The 12,038-nt window shown below is 30.6% G+C and overlaps 1 protein-coding gene across 3 annotated transcripts in view; it reads left to right on the forward strand.

Moving 5' to 3' along the window:
- LOC132934127 (dual specificity calcium/calmodulin-dependent 3',5'-cyclic nucleotide phosphodiesterase 1-like) overlaps positions 1-12,038 on the forward strand; it is a 210,719-nt gene that overhangs the window by 18,445 nt on the left and 180,236 nt on the right. The window lies entirely within an intron of this gene.

Raw genomic sequence — 12,038 nt, forward strand, 5'->3', positions numbered from 1 at the left:
GTGTTATCAGTTTTAGTTACAATATATGTGTTTGTTACGTTCATTCAACCACTGAATATCTTAATACGCATGATCGTTTTTAATTGCATGTCTTCGTTGTTTTTTGAAAAAGTTGAGAGTGCATGTTACAAAGCATTATGTACACATTTTACGTTTTTCATAAGTTAATGTAACAAAATATTAATAAGCAGATTTTTTAGTTAGGCACGCAAAGCAAAGTAAATAGCAAAGTAAAACAATTTACCTAACTATACTAACTTGTGGGGCTCCAGTTGCTAGAGAAATTACGTATATTCTATTGTCAAAAAGCGATATTCATTGGACTTTAAGAAAAGATTTCTAAATTACTTCAATGAAGCCATTTAAAATGAACTGTCTAAATTCACTCAGCTTCACAATTTTATTTCTCATAAGTAGTCGTATACTAAATAATCTATTTTAATTGAATTCCGAGCATTTCGAATCTCTTTTTTTTTCTTGATCATGAACAGTTATTATTTCTATATACCTAAATAAAAAAAAAATACTACTCCAAGATTGTTCACCAAATAATAACCCTTATCGTTTCAAACAGTACAAAATAATACTTCTTATCATAATATTGACATGAATTAATAATTAACTTAAATGCTATAACTAAAGAATTCTTCTCTGCTGCATAATAAGTTTAAAACTTGTCATTGACTACCTATGTCGCAGTAATGGTTGTGCTGATAAATCATTGTATACGTAAAAAGGATGGGGAGCGAAGGTTCAAACTCTATTTTTAAGTATTGTTTACATTATAATGTTGGCAATTTCTTAATTATTAGTAGTTAGGTAAGTTAAACTCATTAATTTCCAATAAAAAGCTTTCCATCAGTCCAAACGTAGGGTAAAACAGTGTGAATAGATAGGCACCTTTTATTGGTTCTATTCATATTATGACGTTGTTTTTATATTCCCGATAAATGATTAAAATCTTTTCGGTACCTATTTATAAAAAAATTTTTTTTAAAAATGTAAAAAAGAAATAATAGTATAATATTGTAGGTACATTTAGTTTAGTTTAGTTTAATATTATCTATTAAATAGTTAATAATATCATACCTTGGGAGTAAATCTAGTTCAACGCATTTGTCTTAATATTTAAAATGAAGTGGTCGCTACAAACTTACTATCCTCTGGTTATTCACACCAAAAGTTGGGTCAACAAAATTGTTTTACTGGTTTACTATAATACTTTAGGAGTTTACCCACTTTGAGAAAACCTGTTATATGGTACCCATCCATCAGAGTGAATAATTGAACCAACTTATACCTCTCGTTCAATGACGGCATGTAAGGTTTCTCGATCACTTCTCTAAACAACAAAATACCTATCTACCGAGCTTTAACTTTGTCGTCATCCTTAATGCATAAGTCGGCCTCCCGTAGTAACAAGGCGCTCTATTTTCTTCATATAATTTGAAATATTTTCCACAGGTACATCTACTAACCTTTTAACATTCCTAAAATCTAGCTCTAATAAATATTGATTATAAACTATTATAATATTCTATGAATAATAAAAATGTATATGTATATAATATCATCATTGCTATTCAGCGTTAACATTCATCAAATTGGATGATTTTTCTTAAACCCTCAGGGCGTAGACGTTTTTTGTACATTCTAAAAAGTCAAATCAGACATACATTTAGCAAGTGGTTACATACTTGTATAAGTGGTGACTGAATATCCACCCATTAATTTTATTATGATTTGTCACGTTTTATCATAAACCTTGAAACCAGTAACACAGTAGTTCAAATTTTACCCTAACGTAAACCACTGCCATTATTTTGTCCAAATAAGTTCAACAACTTTTATTATTCCTAAGAATACTTTAAATATAATATTTACTATCTATAGCTAAAATACAGGAAAAATGTATTTTATTTAATAAGTATAATAATATGTTTCTTACCTAATACTCTTTGTCGTTCGGCAACCTTTTCGTATAATACACCTTGAACGTTTCACTTATTGCACCCTTTTTTTAAAATTAAAACTTGACAGTGTTGGCACATTTATGGCATTCAACATTTTTATTGTCAGCAAAAATATTCCAAAAGCATTGGCCAAAAAATTAATTGTAGTACTTATTTTCGTCATTAATATTTAAAAACAAATCGTTTGCCAATATTTTAAAATAATAACATAAAAACATAAATAATGGATAGGCACATTGCAGTTGATTCTTCAGAAAATATAGAGAAAACTGATATCAAATATATTAAATAAACTCATATATTGTATATAAATCGAATTAAATGGCATCAAAAATGTCTAACATAATATGGTAGACCGCCTATAATAATGGACGACCGACCGATACAACACGAAATGAGGTTAAAACGTCATCTTAATTAGCACGATCCATGGTTCGTATCGGATGTATAATTATTGTTCTTATCGCGTGTATCTCATTTACTTTAATAATTAACAATTTCATTTATATGTTACACGACCACCGAGATTGCTGTAGGTGTTTAAATGCTAATTAACAACATTGGTAGGTACACACAGCTGAAAGTAATATTATGACTGAAGTTAAAATATATTGTCGTTTAAATAAATTTAATTTCCTCTTTTTTTCTCTTTCTGTTCTACTCTCCTATTTATTGGATTTTAATGATCGTTCAACTTTTCATTAATTTATAATATAATATCTTAATATTTTTATTTGTGTGATAATAATTTTAAGAAAATCCGTGGATAAATTCGTATTTTGTTGACGATTGAGGGCAACATAACTAGACCACAAGTAAGTTGACCGTGTACAATTTGTTTTTAATAATTTTTTGTGACAAACATTTTTTTACAACGATTCTAACTGATCTTCTATTGAGATGTAAAATAAATTTCAGTATTTGAATAATATTCACATTTTTTATAAAGCAAAGAAACACTTTCTTTGAAACGTCAATGCACAAAAATCATGGTCGTATTGTCTTAACAACCTATTGCTATACGTTCGCATTATTTAACACTAATTCACTATAATACAATGGTCGTGAGTGATCATAAAGCAACAATTTAGTTTTAGGCAAGCGTATAATTTTCTTAGACAGTTCTCACCTCGGTAAGTAAGTTCACAATGGCTTATAACATAATATTATAATCGTTCGAAAAACCAACTACGTTGCCGTCAGGCATTGTAACAATATTTTTTATCATCGTTCAAATACTTGCATCGTTGACCGCGATCAAACTTCACGAAAGCTCAATATTTATACTGTACGTAAGGTATAAGCCGAGATACTAATTCCCTCAGCACTTCACCGACGTTAGGTCAAACTAATAAAGATAATATTATACAGTCTTTGAAGACGGTCTATATCGTACTGGCTCGCGGGGTCGTCCAATATTATACGATGGTATAAAACTTTAACAGGCGAATAAATTTCATTACGCCATAATTAGTCGCAATAATGATATTATAATATATTTTAATGTCAATCGAATTTTTTCGTGTCTCGGTGATGGAAACTCGCGGCGGGGAGGGCGGGTTCAAAGGGCAACTCGTTCCTGTGCGGTTCTTCGCCGGCATTATATACCCAAACTGTATACGCGTAGCTCGCGCAGATCAGGTCGTCGATGTTGTTTGCATGGATACATAACATTGACCGGGAATAATAATTACAAAAGTTTTTCGAGTGTTCGGCGAGCGTCAAGCTATTCGTGCGCAAAGAAGAGTCCGGACTCGGCCGATATCGTCGTCGTTAATCCGCCGTGCGCATTTGTACGAGTGGCATAATATCGCATATATATCGGGTTTGACGGATTATAAGTAACCGTTTTAAGCCGCCATACAGTTTCTTAATTACTGAAATTATCGAAGTGTTGTGTTTCATCGACGTTTGCACTCAAGTGAGTTTAGCCTAATTGCCGTCGCGTATCTTGTGCCACTGACATATATACAGGGCGCGCTTATATAAACGTTTTTTTCTCATTCCACCGAATATTTTGCACCGTAATAATAATTTTACTATGTATTACGACGCGAATAAAAATCTCGAAAGCTCACCCCCTCTCCCCCCTCCCTAATTCGTACGCCACTGTTAAAATATATTATTCGATCCATGTAATATATATTTTGCGAATCGTATTAATCGGACGATTGAGCCGTTCGCAGCGTAATATTATTATAATGATATATACTAATTGAGTAATTTATAGCCTTATTTAGATCGGGAGAAGTTATAAGTATACTATAAAATAAATATCGCGTGACTTGTGGTTATTGATACTGTTTCAGTGGCACGCGTCGTCGACGATCGTCTAAATAATAATACGAATTCGTGAAATTAAAGCACCTAGACTTGAGTTTTAGCGCATGAAAATCGGGGTGTTACCTTGGTACAATCACTATACTCGTACACGGTTGAGTTCATAAACCAAGACAGAGGATTTATGCGATGCACTTGACGCAAAAAACCAGTTCATTAAACAATTTAAAAGTATAATTGTATTTTAATAAATCATAATAATTAGTAATTAAATACAATGCGCATATTTTCCTTTTAGTTAACTTAATATATTTTAATTAAATAAGTGCAATTTTTAAATTTAGCAAACATTTGCAGACCTTGCTTTATTTGTTCTAAAAGTTACTGAACAAATATTATTCATTTTTTTTTACTCTTAAAAAGTCAACACAGATATAATCAGGTACTTCAGCCATACTTTTATACCAGTGAATTCATGATGGTAAAATCATTAAAATCTATAGCTGAAACATATTTTTATTTTTAGGGGAAAATAATGTTTTATAATATTGTTTTGTATGTAGAAAATTTGATTAAGAATAATAAGCTGCTAGTATAAAACGCACCAATGCTTAAACATGTTTAAAAGAATGTATAGTATTAAATTCGGACGCAATTGGTTATTTCAGCAATATGTTTAGTACATTCAGTTTAGATTCTCTAATATATTATACTCAGAAGCTAAAAATCACGATAATAATTATGTCTTAATTAGTTATAACTTATATTTTCATCTATGGCATAGACTACGTATCTATTAAATTAAAATATAATATGTTTATGGATGGATGTTTAGTCCACAAGTATACAATAATATAACTAATTATTCACAACGCGAAACGTTATTATTATTACTACCTATCGATATTATGTTCATTATCGAAAATTTGAATTGATTTAAATAATTTAATTTGATTATTTCGATTTTCGAATGTTATAATCTAGGGGACTTTCAATACGGTTAAATAGTAATGATAACAATTTTCTAAAATACGTATCATAATAAAAAAAAGTATTTATTAATTAAATAATCGATATCTTTTTTTTAGACAATTTTAATTGCAAAAGTCTATAGTTTGTATTTCATTTTTGTTATAAGTATTGGTTTCATACAAGTAAAAATTATTACGCTTATGATTATATTTCGTAGTTTCCTCTTTGTAATCCTATCATTAACCAATATTAATTTTCCGATTCAGTCTGCGCAGTCGGAATATTATTATATCACTGCAACTCATCACCTACCTACTGCTTGGTTTTCCATAAGTAGAAATACCATACCATAAGTACATACTAGGTGTATACACCACTAACAACGCAGACAAAATATCTAGTTATCAAAACATCGAATTGTCGAAGACGCAGCGGACTCAACAACAATTCTCTAGAAACCACACGCGAGTATTTACAGACGTTTCAAGTGATTGTGACGTGTGTAGAAGGTATTTGTTTATTAAGTATGACTGATATCGTATATTGTCGTGTCTTTCCTTTTTTGTTTTGTTTATCTCACCTGATCGACATACGATCATTTTTTTTCGGTTGTCTGCACATCACTAACCAACGGTGAAGTTTACACCGCACTACTACACAGGGGCGTATACAAATGGAGGGAGACTACTGTGACTCAAGTTTTCCCTTAGATAATATTTCAACAGTCTAAATCATTTGTTTTCAAACTATATAGTACGCAGAAGGCTATACGCGGTAGGTAGTAGTATACAAACAATATTAATACATGAACCGTTTTACTAATGTTTTGTGTAAATAGGTGCTACAATTTATGTACACTGTTAAAATATTATGTACCCTAATTATTATTTTTAAACATTATTATTGTTAAAAATCTATTGACATTTTGAATAGTTTTATTTTTAGTCATATTAAGTTGTACATGGCTGATCCATAATACATATGAGTTGTGCGTGAAAAATAAAGTTTGAGAATATCTGATACGGAACACATCTGTCAATAAAAACGCCACGGTGTTACATGATTCTTTCTAGCCTTAGCTCTATTATTATATCCGCACGGTTATTACATTATTTACTGATATTGATTTTTTTTTATTACAACAACTAACAATCACGTTGACTTGCACACCGACGACGACTGTTGATGAAATAATACCATTTGTACAGTCGAGGACATTAGGGTGATCTTTTACGATAATACATAATCCGACCGATCACGTGAATTTATTTGTTAATGAAACGAAACGTAAAACCAACGTGGTGGTTCTCTGGCTGATTAATAATCTCAAGGTTTCAAATCGGGAGTGCGCATAAGTTGGGGAATAATTGAAAAAATAAATTGATATTAAAAACGAATAGGCCACAAGTCTCCTTATCGGATGAACACAAACGCTTACCGAAAAAAGGAAGTTAAGCTCCAGATTAAATTCATAATATAATAAATGAGAATGCAAAGTTTATCTATCTTATTTTACGAAACAATTAGAAATATAAAAACTGAAGCAAACAGACTGGAAAATAAGCGATTCTCTTCGTTTTTGGAACAACGATTGCACAGGGGGGTGAACTGTTCATCATTTGTCTTCCGAGATTTAATTCGATCAATGACAAATCGTAGCCCAAGTGCACATAGCATTTATATTCATTTCGATGGTAGCTCATTATTTTTTTTCAGTTTATCAATTGTCTATTAAAATATATTTAATTTCATCTGTTCTATTGTAATCTGATTCACGGTTAGTAGACGGTTAGGTTAGGTAGCCGGATAAATTAAAGTATACCAAGCTAGAAGTTTGTTTTGACTTGAAATTGATCAAAAAGCCTTGTTGTTGTTGTTGTTGTTTTTCACCTAAGTATAGAGTTTTTATTACAGTTTGGGTCTGAAATCTCAATACAAATAAAGTAGTTAAAATAATGTAATTATTTAAATCTATATGAGTGGATATAATTTAAAAATAAGTAAGAGGAGTTACTGAAATCTAACAAACAACTATTCTATTCTAATTATAATAATTATAAAGAATACGGTGACAAGCGAACGTCAGGGTAAAAATGCGACGAGTGTCCTCACCACGGAAACGTTATGTTATTCGTTAACAACTTCCCCAGCGATGATAGTGTGCAGTCGCGCAGAGAACTGTATTTTAATTAATATTTAATTTCGTTACTGGAGACGCCAATTATAGTACATAATGCATATTATTATATTGTTGTTTGCGCTCGATTGCAATTTCGTTATTTGGCCGGCAGTAGATATATATTATTATACTGCAGTGCTACAAATTGGTAATGAAAAAGTCGGAGTCACGATTATCTGAAACAAAACGCACCCCTGTCGGGAAATGTAAAAGCGCAAATAATTTATAACTATCGTACAAGAACAAGACACAGGTTCAATTTAACGTCGTGTGGGAGAGTGTGTTTTCCGCCCGACGATTACCGCGTGTATTAACTCCGGCGAACATTTTTACCGCGGGAAACTTCACAGCGAGCGCACATTTATACCTATATAAGTACCAATTATACGTGCGTGTATAACATATATTTATATTACCCGTAACTACACACACACACACACACACACACACACACACACACACACATAAAATATGTATTATGTACCTATTACGAACGCATCGCCTCACAAAGTATAAGAAACGGTTGCCGAAATCTCCGCGAATAAAACGTTATTGTTTTCCGCGTTTCCGATTTATTATTCGCGTATGTATAATAGAGTAGGACCAGAGGCGGACTGGTCCAGGGTGCTATATAAATCGAGTAGAACCCCGGGACCACAACCGTTGTAGTAGAGCCCTTTCTTAAATTTAATTATCTTACTGTAATGTAGAACTCTTTCATAATTTTGGTAGGTAGGTAATAAAAAATATACGGGAACCTAATTAATTTTACACCCTGGACGAAAAATAGCCGGCCCACCCCCTGCAGTAGGGTATGTAAATGTAGGTATAGTCGTCAATGATAACTGGCCGGCGATATATTATCATTATAGACATCTTAGAGAATAATGACAATCCGTAATAATTTACATCGTTCACATACACTAAGAAATGTTCTAAGATATGTACGTTGTATTATATTAACTAGTAGAAATTATTGGTATTTTCCGATCAAGTATTACAATTTGCAAATAATATAATATATACCTTATGTACCTTTCATACAAGTACCTACCAATTGTGCGTGTACAACATATTATATTATGTAAGTACCTATATTACACAAACATACATTTATATATTATATTATGTATATTATGTAGGTTGTGGGTACCTGGTACCTATTGGCTATTGCCAGTGGCGTAGCCAATGGGGAGGGACGTGGGGGTCAAATCCCCCATTGGCTTTTTATTACCTTAGTAAAAAGTTTTGAGAGGGTGGGGTATTTTCCAATATTCCCCTCCCATTAAGCTATGTCGGTTTTTTACCCCCCCCCCCCCCATCCCTTTTAGAAACCATGTATACGCTCCTGGCTATTGCGAACGCATCATCCGACAAAGTATAAGAAACGGTTGCCAAAATCTCCGAGGATAAAACGTTATTGTTTCCCGCACTTCCGATTTATTAATCACGTGTATAATATAGGTATATATAGGTATAGGTATATAGGTATACGTACCTACCGATATGTTAGAGGCAACAATGTAAATTCAGATATAATAATTATTGTCGGCGATTACTAGCTTGCGATATCATTAGAGACTAAATTAATAATTATTATTATAAACATGCTAGGAAATAATGACAATCCTTAATAATTTACATCATTCACATAAATAAACTAGGCAATGTTCTAAACGTAGGTACATATTATTATAATATTGACTAGAAATTGTCGGTATTAAGTGTTTACAAAATATAATATACTACGTTATCTAACGAAAATTATAGTAGATATCTTCATATTGAAGGTTGCATTATAGACAGCTAGTGTGTAAAAATGCACCAAAGATCAACAAAATGTATGTAAATACGATAATTTTACCATTAATGACGTCATATACCTATCAACGAGAAGAAAAAGGCATTATAACATTTATCATAATATAATTATAATAATTAATATTATAATTTATAATTAATTTGAATGATAATATGTACCTACCTAAAATTATTGCTAAGTAAATAGTAAAATATAATTTATATAAATATTAATTTTTGTAAATTTTTTTTAAATGTCAAAATATGTCTATTTTTAATTGAAATTGGAAAACAAACATTTACCAAAGTATAAATTGGTTTCACATTGTAATAACAGTAATACAACTAGAGTTTTGAAATTGTCTTTAGCTTATTCTGAAACAAAGCTTTCTTACAACACAGAGTTTGAATTGGATTTATGAATCTTTAATTTTTAATTTTTTTCTTTTGAATATTATGACGTTTTATTAGATCTTTTTTTTAGATATTTTTTAGCCATTCTAGATTAATTTTTAATTTTTATAACCTAGTTGGTTAAAAAAAAAATTTGTAAATTCCCGTTAGTTAGAACTTTTTTACACCAATTTTATGAATTATTATTTTAATTTTGCTCTTAATCTCTTATACATTTTTGTTAAGGAATAAAAATTATAAAAATATAGATTTTTCTTCTAAATTCAAAATTTTTGTACTTATCAATTTTTATTTGTGATACCTTTTCAGGATTTATAGTGCGTTTTTACTTCATTTTTTAAGATTCTAATTCATTATTTAAGGATTTTAGTTTATTTTCGGGGTTTATTGTACATTTTTTTTAAATAAACTTTTTTAAGGTTACTTACTGAAATCAATTCACAGCTCTAGTAATAATTAATATACAATTGTGAATATTTTTATTTGTTAGAACGTTTAAATTTGTAGGCATTCATGATAATGATTTGGCAATATTATTATAATATACCATCATTGCATAAAACAGTTAGACATTATTCAAAATAGCTAGGAAAACTGTCATTATTAACTTAAAAAAATATTATTGTCACTATTGACTAGTAATCTTAACGAATTTTTTTAAATTGCCACTAACATATTATAATATTATAACATCCGTTCGAGTGAATATTATTATATTATAGACACTACAGACAGGAGCGAATCGAACACGAGATAAGATTGATGCGATGACTACTTGTTTTATCGGACTAAATTTTGAATTGCCTTGTTTTGTTCATAAAACCGTTTGCGTGCCGCTCGAATATAATATATAGGTAGTTTTTATAACATCGTATAATACTATCGATGTAGAACAACTAAAATCTAACGATTATCCACTTCAGGCATTATTTTTTAACCATAGGCACGCATTGTGTTCTCCACCATCGTTTTATTATAGGTAAGTTTCGAGTGATGAAAATATGACATGTTTACATATTATACGGTAATATTGATTAGATCGTCGACTAGGTCATCAACCGTTCGGTGGTATATAATAAAAGCAACTAACAATAATACAATAATTACAATATAATATTATAGTAGACACCTCTACCTACGTTTTTTTTTTTAAATACAATATATTAGATAGGTAATGTGAAAAAACAAACCGAATAGTTGTACAGTTGTGATAATAACAATAACAATAACAATAATAAAGAACTATTAAACTGGACGAATAAAATTGTTGTTTATTTTCGCGTGCGGATATTCGAGTGAAAAACAAGCCTCACTATTTCGTTGTTCATTTAACTTTACGATAATATCACACCGACCGGGCACATTACTTCGACTTCGGTACAATGCAATTTCTATAAGTCACTTGATTATTTCTTATTATATATTTTATTTTTCTTACGAAAACAATAACATTTTTGTTGTTTCATGAAACACACGAACCAGTACACAGATACGCATGCTGTACTCGCTGTAGTACGAGCCGAAAAACAATTAAAACTATCCGATACAAAACTTTTAGTGGAGTGAAACTAGTAGATATTATATGTATGAACAATTCGGTACTTGGCGTTTGCTTATCCGTTTTTAGTTTTCCATTTAGTCAAACGAAATTTAGAAAAATTCATCGTCGATATTGTGCAGGTACACTTTTATAATATTTCGTAATAACACTCGATGAATAAAAATCGTACCGTTTTCTACTACTCTTTTTCCTGTTCATGTGATATCTTAAGTATTTCAGATTCAAATTAATGATTCCGTTTCGAGTAGGTACACAGACGCTTATAATAATGAAAATAAACACATAGACGTATTTACATTTTAAAACAGATAAATATTTAGAATATGTAAAATTTAGATTAGTTTATTAAATAATGTCATAAAAATGTGCGATAAAAGAGTCAGTTGAACACCTTCGTCAGTTGTAGGTAGGTACGTAATTCTTAGAAAGGTTAAATACTTTTAGTATTTCGTTTATTTGTTTTTTGTCGTTCGTAAAAAAAAATTATGTATTATACGTCATTAGATTCTATAATCTGTGGCTAAAAATTATTCAATAAATGGACACAATTTATCTATTCTATACGTGTAAAAATCCATTAAACTTCACTTGCCTGATCTTTGCCCGAGACGGTTTAAATACTATTTTTGGGATCTAGAAATATTATTCGAAGAAATTCGTTGTCCAGACGAGTTAATAATAATAAAAAAACACACATTTTTTGAAACGATCAGTAAAGGTTTTCGCTTGTTCGCAGGTAGGTAGGTATATGCATTTTTATCGCGCGAATTGTTGGTTCGACTAGAAAACAACAACATAATGTTTTGTTTTGTATTAATAAACATCGTACACGGGGTACACAATCCACATGTAGAGATAA

The sequence above is a fragment of the Metopolophium dirhodum genome, chromosome 1, assembly GCF_019925205.1.
Source record: "Metopolophium dirhodum isolate CAU chromosome 1, ASM1992520v1, whole genome shotgun sequence".
Lineage (NCBI taxonomy): Eukaryota > Metazoa > Arthropoda > Insecta > Hemiptera > Aphididae > Metopolophium > Metopolophium dirhodum.